Source organism: Phacochoerus africanus, chromosome 13 (genome assembly GCF_016906955.1).
Source record: "Phacochoerus africanus isolate WHEZ1 chromosome 13, ROS_Pafr_v1, whole genome shotgun sequence".
NCBI classification, from domain to species: Eukaryota; Metazoa; Chordata; class Mammalia; order Artiodactyla; family Suidae; genus Phacochoerus; species Phacochoerus africanus.
Window position 1 is genome coordinate 34,098,497 of NC_062556.1, and position 14,361 is coordinate 34,112,857.

Sequence of the window (14,361 nt, forward strand, 5' to 3'; positions counted from 1 at the left end):
GTACCTGTATAGCAATATCTTTGTGCTAGGCAACCCCTAACTAGTCAATTTCTTATGTTTTCATCTGGAAAGCCAAGAAGTTCTGGTGAAATTATCATGGAAGCTGATCAGATCTGGAACACTCTAAAATTCACCAACATCAAAAGCACTTGAAAGTCATAACTTTCATTACATTTCTGTTTCAATCTACTCTCACCCTCCCACAAGATCTATTTCAAAGCTTCTCTGTATTCTTTTAACCTTAACCAACCCCAAGCCTCCTACTCTAAACAGATGACATTTCTATTAGTAAAAGTAATAAAATATTTAAATGTTGCAAAGGAACAACCTTATCTGTTGGATACCAAACAAGTGATCTTTCTCTCTGTGAACACATTATATGCATCTCTCCTATTAGAATGGGAAGTTATTCCTTTTTCATTTAGGAATAAATTCTCTAAGTGCATCTATTTGAAAGGCCTGGAGAAGTTACTGTCTGCTACTCAGGTTTCCACTACTATGCAAGAAGAAAGCATCCTCACACTTTCTGTCTGTCTGATTGTGGCAGCCCAGATTGAGTGGGGGAATACAGGGGGAAATAATCTTGTGAACATAAAAGCCTGCCTTACTACAAGGAATTAAAAAAATAATAATAAATGCTCCACATACACGTTTTTAAGAGTTTCTTGTCTGTCTTTGTAGCAAGAATTGTTAAAGAATAAATATAAAAGTAAAATAGTCCTCAATGTTAACATTTTGTAGATATATATTCTGAACTAACTTTTACTATATTAGGTCAATATTTTAAAATTTTCATTTGAAAGTTATCTGCAGTATACATGTTATATATTTAAATATTGAGGATATTTTATTAACACAGAGAGAAAAAACACCAAAAGAGTGAAGACATATATGTCATTTTTCATTGTTAAATTACAGTGTTGAGTAGGGAGCACACAATTGTGAAGAAAGACATGGCTTGGAAATTTGCTGAGAAAATCAGGAAAGAAGGATCAAGGTGATGGAGGAGTAAAATATCATGCTCACCTTCTTCTAAAAACACACAAAAAAACATAACTACATGTACAGTGATTTGCACAGAACATCTATGAATATTGGCAGAAGAACTTACCTCACAAGAAACCCTTCACATAACTGGGTAGAACAAAAGAGAAAAAAAGAGAGAGAGAGAGATAAAAGGAATCAAGATGGGACTAGCACTCCTGAGAGGGAGTTGTGAAAGGGAAAAGGAACCCACACCCTAGGAAGCCACCTAATCAACAGGGAGATCAGATGAAATGGAGGGACCTCAAAGTTGCAATGAAAAGTGCAGCAGCTGCACTGAGGAGGGCAAAGCAAAGTGAATTCTGCACCATCACACCCTTCCCTGGAGAGCACAGCCTGAGACACTCAGGTGGGGGCTGGGTGCTGAGACTCAAGCTCCAGAGGTCAGTTCCAAGGTTGGCTGTGTTGAGACAGCCTGAGGAGATAGGAAGCAGTGTGCCATGGGCAGGAGAGCATAATGCCACAGCCAAGGGAGCCCAGAAGGAGGTCTGGGCCCACAGGGACCATTCTTGGGGAGGGCAAGAGGAGAATGGGCAGATCACAATAGGAATGTCTTTCCTTGCTTACATGTGGACTCTCAGAGGGTGGGGAAACTTTTCTTGGGCTACAGGAAACTGAGTGGCTCTTGTGCATGATACAGGTGGCTGGGTACCTCATGTGTGGACTAAGGGCAGTGGGGGGCTAATTGTGATGTGGAACCTCTTGTGTGATCTACATGTGGCAGGGACAAACCACAGAAGTCATCCTAGACACCACAGGGAGATGTGGCCCACCACCACTAGGGATCTGTGAACAGGCTCCACCTGCATCCCCAGTCACCTCAGAGGTTGGGAAAAAAGAGGGCACTGTAACCGACCACCACCCATTGTTTCTATCACTCCCCCGGGAACACACCCTCCCTGCTGCTGCCACTGCCAAACACTCTGGGCAGTGCCCACACATGACTGATCACTGTTACTTATAGAAGCAGCCTTTGCAGTACATCCTGCATGGGCTAAGCAGGACAGGGTGCTTCTTGTGTGGTCTACAGGTGGCCAGGGCAAACTACCTCAGTTATCTCTGACTCACTGCCCCCACGAGGGGTCCCTGCATGGGCACCACTTGTGGCCCCAATCACCTCAGAATGTACCACAGTGGAGAACATTGCAACCGACCACCCACCATCACACTCCCCTGGGAACTCACACACTCTGCCACTGCGACTGCCAAATGCTCCACGCAGTGTCTAAATCTGCATGGGTCTCATGGCCACTTCCCAGGGCCCTGCAATTAAGAGTAGCCTGTGCCACCTTCCTGAAGTTCCTTAATACTGTCAAGAGCCCAGTAACCAGTCACTGACTACTGGCTACACCCATTGCCTCCATCTCCCTGGAAATACACTCAGGGGGATAACAGCTTGCTCACACCAAAGAAATAGACAGCAAATATCCAAACTCTCATGCCAAAAATAAATAGTAACCTCCCATAAAATACAAAGTTGCTCTTGCATAGAAATAGTCCTCCAAGACTACAGTAATTAGTTTCCCTAAATTCAAAGAAAAAGAAAAATGTAAGTGAAATGAAGAAGCTCAGGACCCATTCCCAGTTAAAAGAACAGGAGAATTCAACTAAAGTGGCAAACAATGAAACAGACCCTTGTAGTCTTATAGACACTGAGTTCAAGGGGAGTAGTGAAAATACTGAAGGAAATAAGGGTGAATAGGAAGGAATTAAGAGAAGATATAAACAGTAATGCAACTACTTTAGAAAAGAACTAGAAAATATAAAGAAGAGCAAAGAAATATTAGAAAATTTATCCCCAGAGATGCGAACTGAGCTAAAGACATTAAAGAGCAGAACGAATAATGCAGAGGAACAAATTAGTGACTTGGAAGATAGGATAATGGAAATCACCCAAACAGGACAGCAGATAGGAAACCAAATGAAAAAAACATGATAGCAATATAAGAGAACTATGGGATAATATAAAGTAGACCAATTACCCATAAAAGGGATTGCAGAAGGAAAAGAAAAAGAAAAGGGCATTAAAAATATATTTGAAAAAATTATGCCTGAAACTTTCCAAATCTAAAGGGAACAGATATCAAGATACAGCAAGAACAGACAAATTGAACCCTAATGGGTCCACATAAAAATATATTATAATAAAAATGGCAAAAATTAAAGATAGAAATAGGATTCAAAAGGGCACAAGAGGAACACAAATCATTAATTATAAGGGAACCCCCATAAAGCTATCATCTGATTTCTCTACAGAAACACTACAGGGCAAAAAAGAATGGCAAGATATATTCCAAGTTCTAAAAGGGAAAAATTTGCAGCTTAGAATACTGTACACATCAAGAATATCATTTAAAATAAAAGGAGAATTAAGAATTTCTCCAACAAACAAAAGCTAAAAGAGTATAGCAATACTAAATGCATTCTGAAAGAAATACTGAAAGGCTTCTCTAAATAAAAAAGAAGGGAGAAGGGAGAGGATGGAGGAAATCACAATTGGAAAGAAATCACATAAGCCGGTATACAGATCTAAAGGGAAATAAAAAACCTATTTGTAAAAGTGGTAATAAACATAAAGAACAGCAAAAAGACAAACATGATGATGTTAAAAATGATTTCATAGTCATAGAATGTGGAGAAGGGAAGTAAGAAAATCTAGACTCCTTTTTTTTTTATATTTTGTTTGAGCCTATATCACTATTAAGCTAAAGCAAGCAGATACATGAATAGAGTAGCATACTTGAAAAACAGGCAACCTCAAATCGAAACCAAACATTACATTCACAAATACTAAAAAGAAAATTACACAAAGATAAAATAAACGGAAATGATCCAAGCCAAAAAAAGGGGGGGGGGGGGCAAAATAGAAACATAGAATCAACTGGAAAACAAGGTTTAAAGTGGCAATAAATACATATTTATCAATAATTACCTTAAATATCAATGGACTGAAGGCTCCAACAAGAAGACACAGAGGGGCAAATTGGATAAAAATGCAAGAGCCTACAATATGCTATCTACAAGAGACTCATCTTAGGGCAAAGGACACATATAGATTGAAAGTGAGGGGCTGGGGAAAGATATTTCATGACAGTGGAAAAGATGGGAAAGCAGGAGTTGGAATACTCATATTGGGCAAAACAGACTTTAAAATGGAGGCCATAAAGAAAGACAAGGACACTATTTAATGATGAAAGGATCCATTTAAGAAGATATTACATTCATCAATATATATATATATGTCCCTAATATAGAGCACCCAGATACCTACAACAAATACCAACAGACATAAAAGGAGAAATTTATGGGAATACAATCATAGTAGGAGACTTTAATACTCCACTCACATCAATGGACAGATCCTCTAGACAGAAAATCAATAAGACAACAGACACTCTAAATGACACAATAGAAAAGTTGGACTTAGTTGACATTTTCAGGACATTGCATCCAAAAATATCAGAATAGTCATTCCTCTCAAGTGCACATGGAACATTCTCAAGGATTGACCACATACTGGGGCACAAAGCTAACCTCAACAAATTTAAGAGTATAAAAATTATTTCAAGTATCTTCTCTGAACACAATGGCATGAAACTAGAAATTAGCCACAGGAAAAGAAATGAGAAAAAATTAACCATATGGACGCTAAACAACATGCTACTAAAAAACCAATGGGTCAATGAGGAAATCAAGAAGGAAATTTTAAAAAATACCTTGAGACAAATGATAATGAAGATACAACTATTCTAAATCTTTGGGATTCCACAAAAGCAGTGCTTAGAGGGAAATTCATAGTGATACAGGCATTCCTCAAAAAAGAAGAAAAATCTCAAATAGAAAACTTAACAACACCTAAATGAATTGAAAAGGAAGAAAATCAAAACCTAAAGTCAGCAGAAGGAAGGAAATCATAAAGATCCAAGAGGAAATCAATAAAAGAGATTCAAAAATAACAATAGAAAAAAATCAATAAAACCAAGAACTGGTTCTTTGAAAAGGCAAACAAAATTGGCAAATTTTTGGCCAGACTCAACAAGAAGGGGAGAGAAAAACCTCAAATAAACACAATAAGAAATGAAAAAAGAGAAATCTCAGTGGATAATGCAGAAACACAAAAAAACACAAGAATACTATGGACAATTATATGTAAACAAATTTGACAACCTAGGAGAAATGGCCAACTTTGTAGAGACAGCCCACCAAATCTGAATCAAGAAGAACTAAATGAATTGAACCACCTGATTACTAGAAACAAAATTAAATATGTAATAAAAACACTCCCTACAAACAAGAGTCCAGGACCAGATGGCTTCACAGGTGAATTATACCAAAGATACAAAGAAGAACTTAAACCCATCCTTCTTATACTTTTCCTAAAGCTTGAAGAAGGAACACTCCCAAAGATATTCTATGAAGCCACCATCACCTTAATACCAAAATCAGACAAAGGTACTAGCAAAAAAGAAAGTTATAGGTCACTTTGATGAATATAAACAAAAAAATTCTCAAAAAAATTTAGCCTACTGAAGCAACAACATATAAAAAAAAGTTCATTCACCACAACAAAGTGTATTCATCTCAAGTTCACAAGTATGGTTCAACATATGAAAATCAATCAACTTCATTACCACATTAACAAAAGAAAAATGAAAAACCACATGAACATTTCAACAGATGCCAACAAAAAGCATTTGACAAAGTCCAATATCCATTCATGATAAAAGCTCTTACCAACGTGGGTATACAGGGAAAATACCTTAACATAATAAAAGCTATTTATGACAAACCTACAGCAAATATAATACTCAATGAGGATAACCTGAAACCCTTCCCACTAAAATCTGGAAAAAGATAAAGATACCCACTGTCACCACTTTTATTCAATGTAGTATTGGAAGTCTTATCTATAACAATCAGAAAAACAAAAGGAATAAAAGATATCCAAATTGGAAGAGAAGAGGTAAAATTGTCACTATATGCAGATGACATGATAGTATATATATATAGAAAACTCCAAGGGCTCCAAGCAAATACTCCTCGAACTGAGCAATGAATCCAGAAAAATAGTAGGATATAAGATTAACATTCAGAAATCGGTTGCGTTTCGGTATACTAAAAATGAAATATTAGAAAAGGAAGACCAAAAATACAATACCTTTTAAAATTGCACCACAAAAAATTAAATACCTAGGAATAAACATGACCAAGGAGGTGAAAGACTTATATGCTGCAAGCTATAAAATATTGATCAAGGAAATTAAAGAGGATTCAAAGAAATGGAAATTTGTTCCATGCTCCTGGGTGGGAAGTATTAATACCATGAAAATGGCCATCCTACCCAAAGCATCTATACCACAGCTGCAGCAAGGCCAGACTCTTTAAACTGCTCTGCCAGTTTCACAGCAACGTGAGCCAATGCAATTGGATTTTTAAACCCCTGAGCCACAGGAGGAACTCCAAGAGGACTTTTTAAATAAAGATTACAAAACATTTTTAGTATGTACTCTGCTTTTACATTAATTGTAATATAAAATACAGGGTAAATATGTTCTTTACAGAAATATTGATATCAGTGAATTAAAGAATGTGAGATAGATAAAATTATTACTAAATGTTCAGGATAATATTTAAATTGTCACTCATTTGATGCTGGAACAAAGGTTTAAAAATATTTTTGTATAATATGAGAAAAAGAATGTACAAGCATGTATGACTGGGTCACTTTGCTGTATAGCAGAGATTCACACAACATTGTAAATCAATTATATTTTAATTTTTTAAAAAATATTTTTAAAATGTTTAAATTAAAAAAGATACTATTAGTTTTCAATTATACACCTACCACTGGGAATGTATGACATTCTATTGTTGTGTCTTATTGGGTGATAGATTATATATTAAAACAAATAATTTATTTATTTATTTATAATATAAAAGAGGTTAAACTATTTCCTAATATTTGTATCTGCATCCTCTACTTAGAATCCTGAGACCAACAATCAAATTTTTCTTTCTTATTTATTTTACATCAAGGAATTTATATTCCAATTTTAAAAATAGCAATTTTTTACCTTTTTTTAACTCATAATATCTTCAATAGAGACTTCAAGATAATTTTATAGATAACTTCTATTAAATAATACAACATTGATCTTTAAAATCAAATTAAGAAAACAAGCTCACATCATTGCAGTTTTCATATTAAAGTAGGGGACACAATTACTTCTCAGAGATCATTTTAGATATGTTTCTATGCAGCAAAATCTCTGTTTAAACACTTATGATTATAATATATTCAGCTTGATTATACCCCCATTTATTTATGAACACTTAACTGACTTGTTACTCTGAAGTAGAAAAATTTTGTTTTAGAAATCAATAGGAAAAAAATTTATTTACATAAAATTACAAAGAAAATAACAATGAATACTTCCTTTTTGTTTTGTTTTGTTTTGTTTTGTTTTTGCTTTTAGGACACACACAGTATATGGATGTTCCCAGGCTAGGGGTTGAATTGGAGCCACAGTTTTCAGCCACAGCCACAGCCACAGCGATGCAGGATCTAAAACACGTATCCTAGACCCACTGAGCAAGGCCAGGTATTTAACCTGCATCCTCATGGATAATAGGCAGATTTGTTTCCACTGAGCCACAACAGGAACTCCCAGTCAATTCTTCTATCAAAAATTTACTATCGTCAACTTCTTGACATATTTCTTTGATCCCTTCTTCCTTCTTTCCTTCTTTCTCTCTTTCTTTCTTTCTTGTCTTCTTTTTTTTTCTCACTTTTAATTTTTAAGAAAACCACTCTATTTTAAAATTGATACATGCTTATCTTAAAGAATTCATATAATGAAGATGGTGAAAAAATGTTTTTAAAAATCGTACAAATCCATTACCCGCAGATAGAGCTGCTTCTGTTTATATAGAGGAAGAAAACAATGTGCCATTACAAAAGGCATACCATGGTCTTGGTACAATTTATAAAACATTTATTAGTAAACAACAAGAAAAATAAGGTGCAATAAAAGTAATTGCAGAATTTCAATAATGCCAAACATATTAATTCTTTAAAAATATGCCCCAAAACTTGGTAAAGTAATTTGAAACAAATTAAGAAGCTGAAGTCATTCTATTGTAAAAACTACACAATTCATGAAGATATGCAAATAACAAAGACATATAGGAAAAGTTGGTCAACATTATTAATCGTAAGGACATGAAAATTAAAACTATAGTAAGATAGCATCTCATATCCTACTACTATAGCCTAAAAACAAAACAAAACAAAAAACTAATAACAAATAGGTGAAGAAACAGATAACCTCACATAGTGCTAATAGAAATAAAAAATAGTGTCTGTATTGTGCAAGAATTTGGCATTTCCTTGGTTCTTCAAATATTTAAACATAGAAAACCATAGTTTTGATCATTTTCTTTTGAATTATTTTATTTTTTTTAAAGTTTTTCTAGCTTGCAATATTAGATTATTTCTTTCTGAATTACACTGTTTTGTAGATGAATAATTTTTATAGGATTTTACTATCTTTTTCTCATTGGGGAAAATGTTTTGTCTTTTTAATTGAAATACAATTGATTTACAATGTTGTCTTAATTTCTTCTGTATAGCAAAGTGATTTCATATATATGTTAGGTTTGCTGAGGGAGGAACATGCAAGGCCTAGTTAGTAAAGCGAAAGAAATTTATTAAGGCATCAGAAGGGCATGGACTGAGCTCAAGATGATGCCAGCTGTGAATGTGAAGAGGTGCTAAGCTCATAAAGGCTCCGTGGCAGGAATGTGTAGCTGGAGTTCATTGCGGAAACCTGTGGCAAGAATGAGGAAGAAGGAGATGGGGAAGGTCAAGGGAGAGGTAGGTGGGCAGGGGTAGGTGGTTGAATTTCATGACAGAGAGAAGCAAATTCTTGTAGGTGGTTAATATATGCTCCACATTCCAGGAAAGGGTGTAGACCTTTTGCTGGGCTTGTACCCAAGTCCACATCAGGTCTCCAAGGTGAACAGCCATATTCAGGGGGTGGGGGTCTGTCTCACACCCTGAGACAGAGAGAGAGAGAGAGACAGATTGACTATAGTTGTTAATGATATACACGAAGACCTTGTTTGTTATTCCTTCCATGTACAATAGATTACCTCTGTTAACCCTAACCTCCCACTTCACCACTCTACCAATCCCCATGCCTTTGGCAACCACAAGCCTGTCCTCCTTGACTGTGAGTGTCTTTCTGTTTCATAAATAGGTTCATTTGTGTTATATTTTAGATTATACATATAAATGATATAATATGGTATTTGTCCTCTTTCTGATTTACTTCACTTAGAATGATAATCTCTAGTTGCATCCATGTTGTTGCAAATTGTATCATCTCATTCTTTTTTATGGGTGAGTCATATTCCATTGTATATATACTACATTTTCTTTATCCAGTCATCTGTTGATGGACATTTAGAGTGTTCCAATGTCTTGGCTATTGTGAAGAGTCCTTCTATGATTATAGGGGTACACATAACTTCTCATTCTTTTTTTAAAATTTTTTTTATATTTATTAAAGTATAGTTGATTTACAATGTTTTAATTTCTATCATACAACAAAGTGATTCTAGGTATACCTATACATATATCCATTCTTTTTCAGATTCTTTTTGAATTATATTTCTGTCTGGATATATTCCTAGGAGGGGGATTGCTGGATTATATGGAAATTCTATCCTTAAATTTCTGAGGAACCTCCACACTATTTTCCATAGTTGCTGTGCCAATTTACATTACATTTGTGGGGAAATTGATGGAAATTTATCTGATGCCATTTTTGACTGAATTTTAATCAAGAAATCAATCCATAGTATGTTGTTTAAAGTATCTTATTAGTTAGGTATGCATGAAAAGTGTAGTGTATAATTCATGTGATGTAAATTCTTATTTAATGATTGAATGATTTTTATATAAATTATTAGTTTTTAATAAATCTCATAATGATAACATATATTTGTACTTTAAACTTATTTTCTTCAAAGAGCTTTCACATGAGTGATTTATTTAATCATAAGTTAAAATCTTGTACATTTTGTAATGCAGATGTCTTCTGCTCATTTTCTGCTCATTTAATCTATGGGAAAAGTGAAACTCAAAGAGGCTTAGGAAATTGTTTAAAATATTCAGCAACTAGTCCAGCAAATGAATATAGAGTTTTTAATGCTTAGTGTTATAATAACTGAGCTGCTTTAGTCAAATATTTTAACATTTTTCCCTGTAACAACTTCTCTAGGAATATGAAAATGCTAAGACATAAATTTATTATTTTAATAATGTTTGTTTATTGACCAAAATTTTGAATAGAAATTTTGAGCAAAATAGGAAATAAAGTGATATAAATAATCCAATCATCAGAGTTTTACTATTTCAAAGAATTATATATTTAAATTAATAAAATAATGTTTACATAGTTTACACTGTGGCACAGTGGGTTAAGAATCTGATTGCAGGTCAAGATGGTGGAGGAGTAGGGAATGGAGCTCTCATTCTCCCAGGAACACATACAAAATAATCATCTACATGTAGAAAAATTCACACAAGTGCAACATCTACTGAATGCTGGCAGAATTTATACTCCCCTGAAGGGCAAGAAATCCTCCACATAACTTGGTAGAAGAAAAGGAAAAAAAGAGAGAAGAGAAAGAAAAGAATCAGGGGGAGACGAGATTAAGATGGCAGAATAGAAGGACTGAAGCTCAACTTCTCTCCTAAAAACAACAAAATTCACAACTAAAGGCAGAGCAATCTTCACTCCAATGGACCGGAAATGTTAAAAAATATGGCCTACTCCAGAAGAAAATGAGGAGGCCACACCAAAAGGTAGGAGGGGTGATTTTGCAATATAAACAACCCCATACCTCCAGGGTGGGAAGCCCCACAGACTGGAAACTAACTGGATCACAGAGACTCACCTACAGGAGTGGGAGTTCTGAGCCACACATTAAACTCTCACGTGTGGGGATCTGGCACAGGCAGAAGGAGCCCCAGAGCATCTGGCATTGAAGGCCAGTGGGGCTTGTGCGCAGGAGCTCCATGGGACTGGGGGAAACAGAGACCCCATTCTTAATAGGCGCACATGGACTTTCACGTGCACTGGAACCCAGGGCAAAGCAGTATCTCCATGGGAATCTGGGTCAAACCTGACCACAGTTCTTGGAGGACATCCTGGGAAAACAGGGGTGAATGTGGCTTGTTGTGAGGGAGGGACATTGAAAGCAAAGCTCTCAGGAATATTCAGCAGCTGCCTTTCTCTGGAGGTGGCCATTTTGGGAAAATCTGGCCCCACCCATCAGCCAGCTGCTGAGAAGCCCCAGGGCAAACAACAACCTAGGTGGGATCACAGACCCACCCCTCAGTAAACAGGCTATGTAAAGACCCCTCAGGCACACAGCTGCCTCTAATCCCATCCAGAGACTAAGCCCCACCTACCAGAGGGATTAGAATCAGCTCCTCCTACCAGGGGGCAGGCATCAGCCCCTCCCTCAGGAAAACTACACCAAGCCCCCACACTGATTACAGCCACAGGGGGGCAGACATCAGAAGTAAGAGAGGCTACAACTCTATTATCTGTAAAAAGGTCACCACACCAAAAACCTATCAAAATGAAAAGACAGAAGGACTGTAACTCAGAGGAGGGAGAAAGGAAAAACCTCAGAAAAACAGCTAAGCCATGAGGAGATTCTCAGCCTCCAGGAAAAAGACTTTAGACTATTGATGCTGAAGATGATGCAAGACATTGGAAATAAACTGGAGGCAAAGATGGATAACTTACAGGAAACACTGAGCAAAGAGATACAAGATATAAAACTTAAAAAAGAAGGGACGCAAAATACAATAATTGAAATAAAAAATTCACTAGAAGCAGCTAACAGCAGAATACAGGAGGAAGAAGAATGAATAAGCGAGGTGGAGGACAGATTAGTGGAAGTTATGGATGCAGAACAGAAAAGAGAAAAAATATTGAAAACAAATGACGAGAGTCTCAGAGAACTCTGGGACAATGTGAAATGAACCAACATCCATATTGTAGGGGTGCAGAAGGAGAAGAGAGAGAGAAGGAGACAGAAAACATATTCCAAGAGATAATAGCCGAAAACTTCCCTGACATGGGAAAGGAACCACTCACTCAAATCCAGGAAGCACAACGAGTACCATATAAACTAAACCCAAGGAGGAACACCCTGAGACACATACTAATCACACTGACCAAAATGAAAGACAAAGAGAAAATCTTGAAAGCAGCTAGGGAAAAGAAACAAATAACATACAAGGGAACCCCGATAAGGCTATCGGCAGATTTTTCAACAGAAACTCTGCAGGCCAGAAGGGAGTGGCATGGTATACTCAACGTGATGAAAGGAAAAAACTTCCAACCAAGATTACTCTACCCAGAAAGGCTCTCATTCAGATTTGAAGGAGAAATCAAAACCTTCACAGATAAGCAAAAGCTGAGAGAATTCAGCAACACTAAACCAGCCTTACAAGAAACACTAAAGGAACTTCTCTAGGCAGAAAAGAACAAAAGAAGGAAAGGAAAAAGAGCAGCAAAAACAAATCCAAAGTAATTAATAAAATGGTAATAAGAATATAGATATCAATAATTACCTTACATGTGAATGGACTAAATGCCCCAACCAAAAGACATAGACTGGCTGAATGGATACAGAAACAAGACCCATATCTATGCTGTCTTCAAGAGACCCACTTCACTTCTAGGGACACATACAAATTGAAAGTGAGAGGAGGGAAGAAAATATTCCATGCGAACAGGGATCAAAAGAAAGCTGGAGTAGCACTACACATATCAGACAAAATAGACTTTAAAATGAAGACTATCTTAAGAGACAAAGAAGGACATTACATAATGATAAAAGGATCAATCCAAGAAGATTACGTAACAATTTTAAATATCTATGCACCCAACAGAGGTTCACCACCATATATAGGTCAACTGCTAACAACCTTAAAAGGAGAAATCGACAATAGCAGAAACATAGTGGGGGAATTTAACACCCCGCTTACAGCAATGGACAGATTAATCAGACAGAAAATCAATAAGGAAACAGAGGCCCTAATGAAGCATTAAACCAGATGCACTTAATAGATATTTATAGGACATTTCATTCAAAAGCAACAGAATACACATTCTTCTCAAGTAGACATGGAGCATTCTCTAAGATTGATCATATCCTGGGCTACAAATCCAACCTCGGTAACTTTAAGAAAATTGAAATCATATCAAGCATCTTTTCTGACCACAATGCTATATGACTGGAAATCAACAACAAGAAAAAAACTGCAAAAAACACAAACACGTGGAGACTCAACAACATGCTACTAAACAACCAATGGATCACTGAAGGAATCAAAGAGCAAATTAAAAAATACCTAGCAGCAAATGACAATGAAGATACGACACTCCAAAACATATGGGATTCAGCAAAAGCCGTTCTAAGAGGCAAGTTTATAGCAATACAAGCCCACCTCAGGAAACAAGAAAAAGCCAAATAAACAAGCTAACTTTACATCTAAAGAAGCTCGAGAGAAAAGAACAGATAAGACCTAAAGTTAGTAGAAGAAATCATAAAGACCAGAGCAGAAGTCAATGAAATAGAAACAAAGAAAACCATAGAAAAAATCAATGAAATGAAAAGCTGGTTCTTTGAAAAGATCGACAAAATTGATAAACCCCTAGCCAGACTTATCGAGCAAAAAAGAGAGAGGACTCAAATCAATAAAATTAGAAATGAAAAAGGAGAGGTAACAATGGACATCACCGAAATACAAAGGATCATAAGAGACTACTATATGCAACTATATGCCAATAAAATGGAAAACTAGAAGAAATGAACAAGTTCTTAGAAGAGTACAATCTTCCAAGACTAAACCAAGATGAAATAGAAAAGACAAATGGACCAATCACAGGAACTGAAATTGAAACGGTGATTAAAAAACATCCAAGAAACAAAAGTCCAGGACCAGATGGCTTCACAGGCGAATTCCCTCAAATATTTAGATAAGATCTAACACCTCTCCTTCTGAAACTTTTTCAAAAAATTGCAGAGGAAAGGATACACCCAAACTCATTCTATGAGGCCACCATCACCCTGGTACCAAAACCAGACAAAGACTCCACAAAAAAAGAAAATTACTGGCCAAGTTCACTGATGAACATTGATGCAAAAATCCTCAACAAAATACTAGAAAACCACATCCAACAATACATTAAAAGACTTGTACATCCTGATCAAGTGAGATTTATC

At 36.1% G+C, this 14,361-nt stretch overlaps 1 non-coding gene across 1 annotated transcript; it reads left to right on the forward strand.

Moving 5' to 3' along the window:
- The first annotated feature begins 440 nt into the window (after positions 1–440).
- LOC125113697 (small nucleolar RNA SNORA31) lies at positions 441–573 on the forward strand. Its single transcript, XR_007131560.1, has one exon. It is a non-coding gene; the product is annotated as a small nucleolar RNA SNORA31 (small nucleolar RNA).
- Positions 574–14,361: the final 13,788 nt, after the last annotated feature.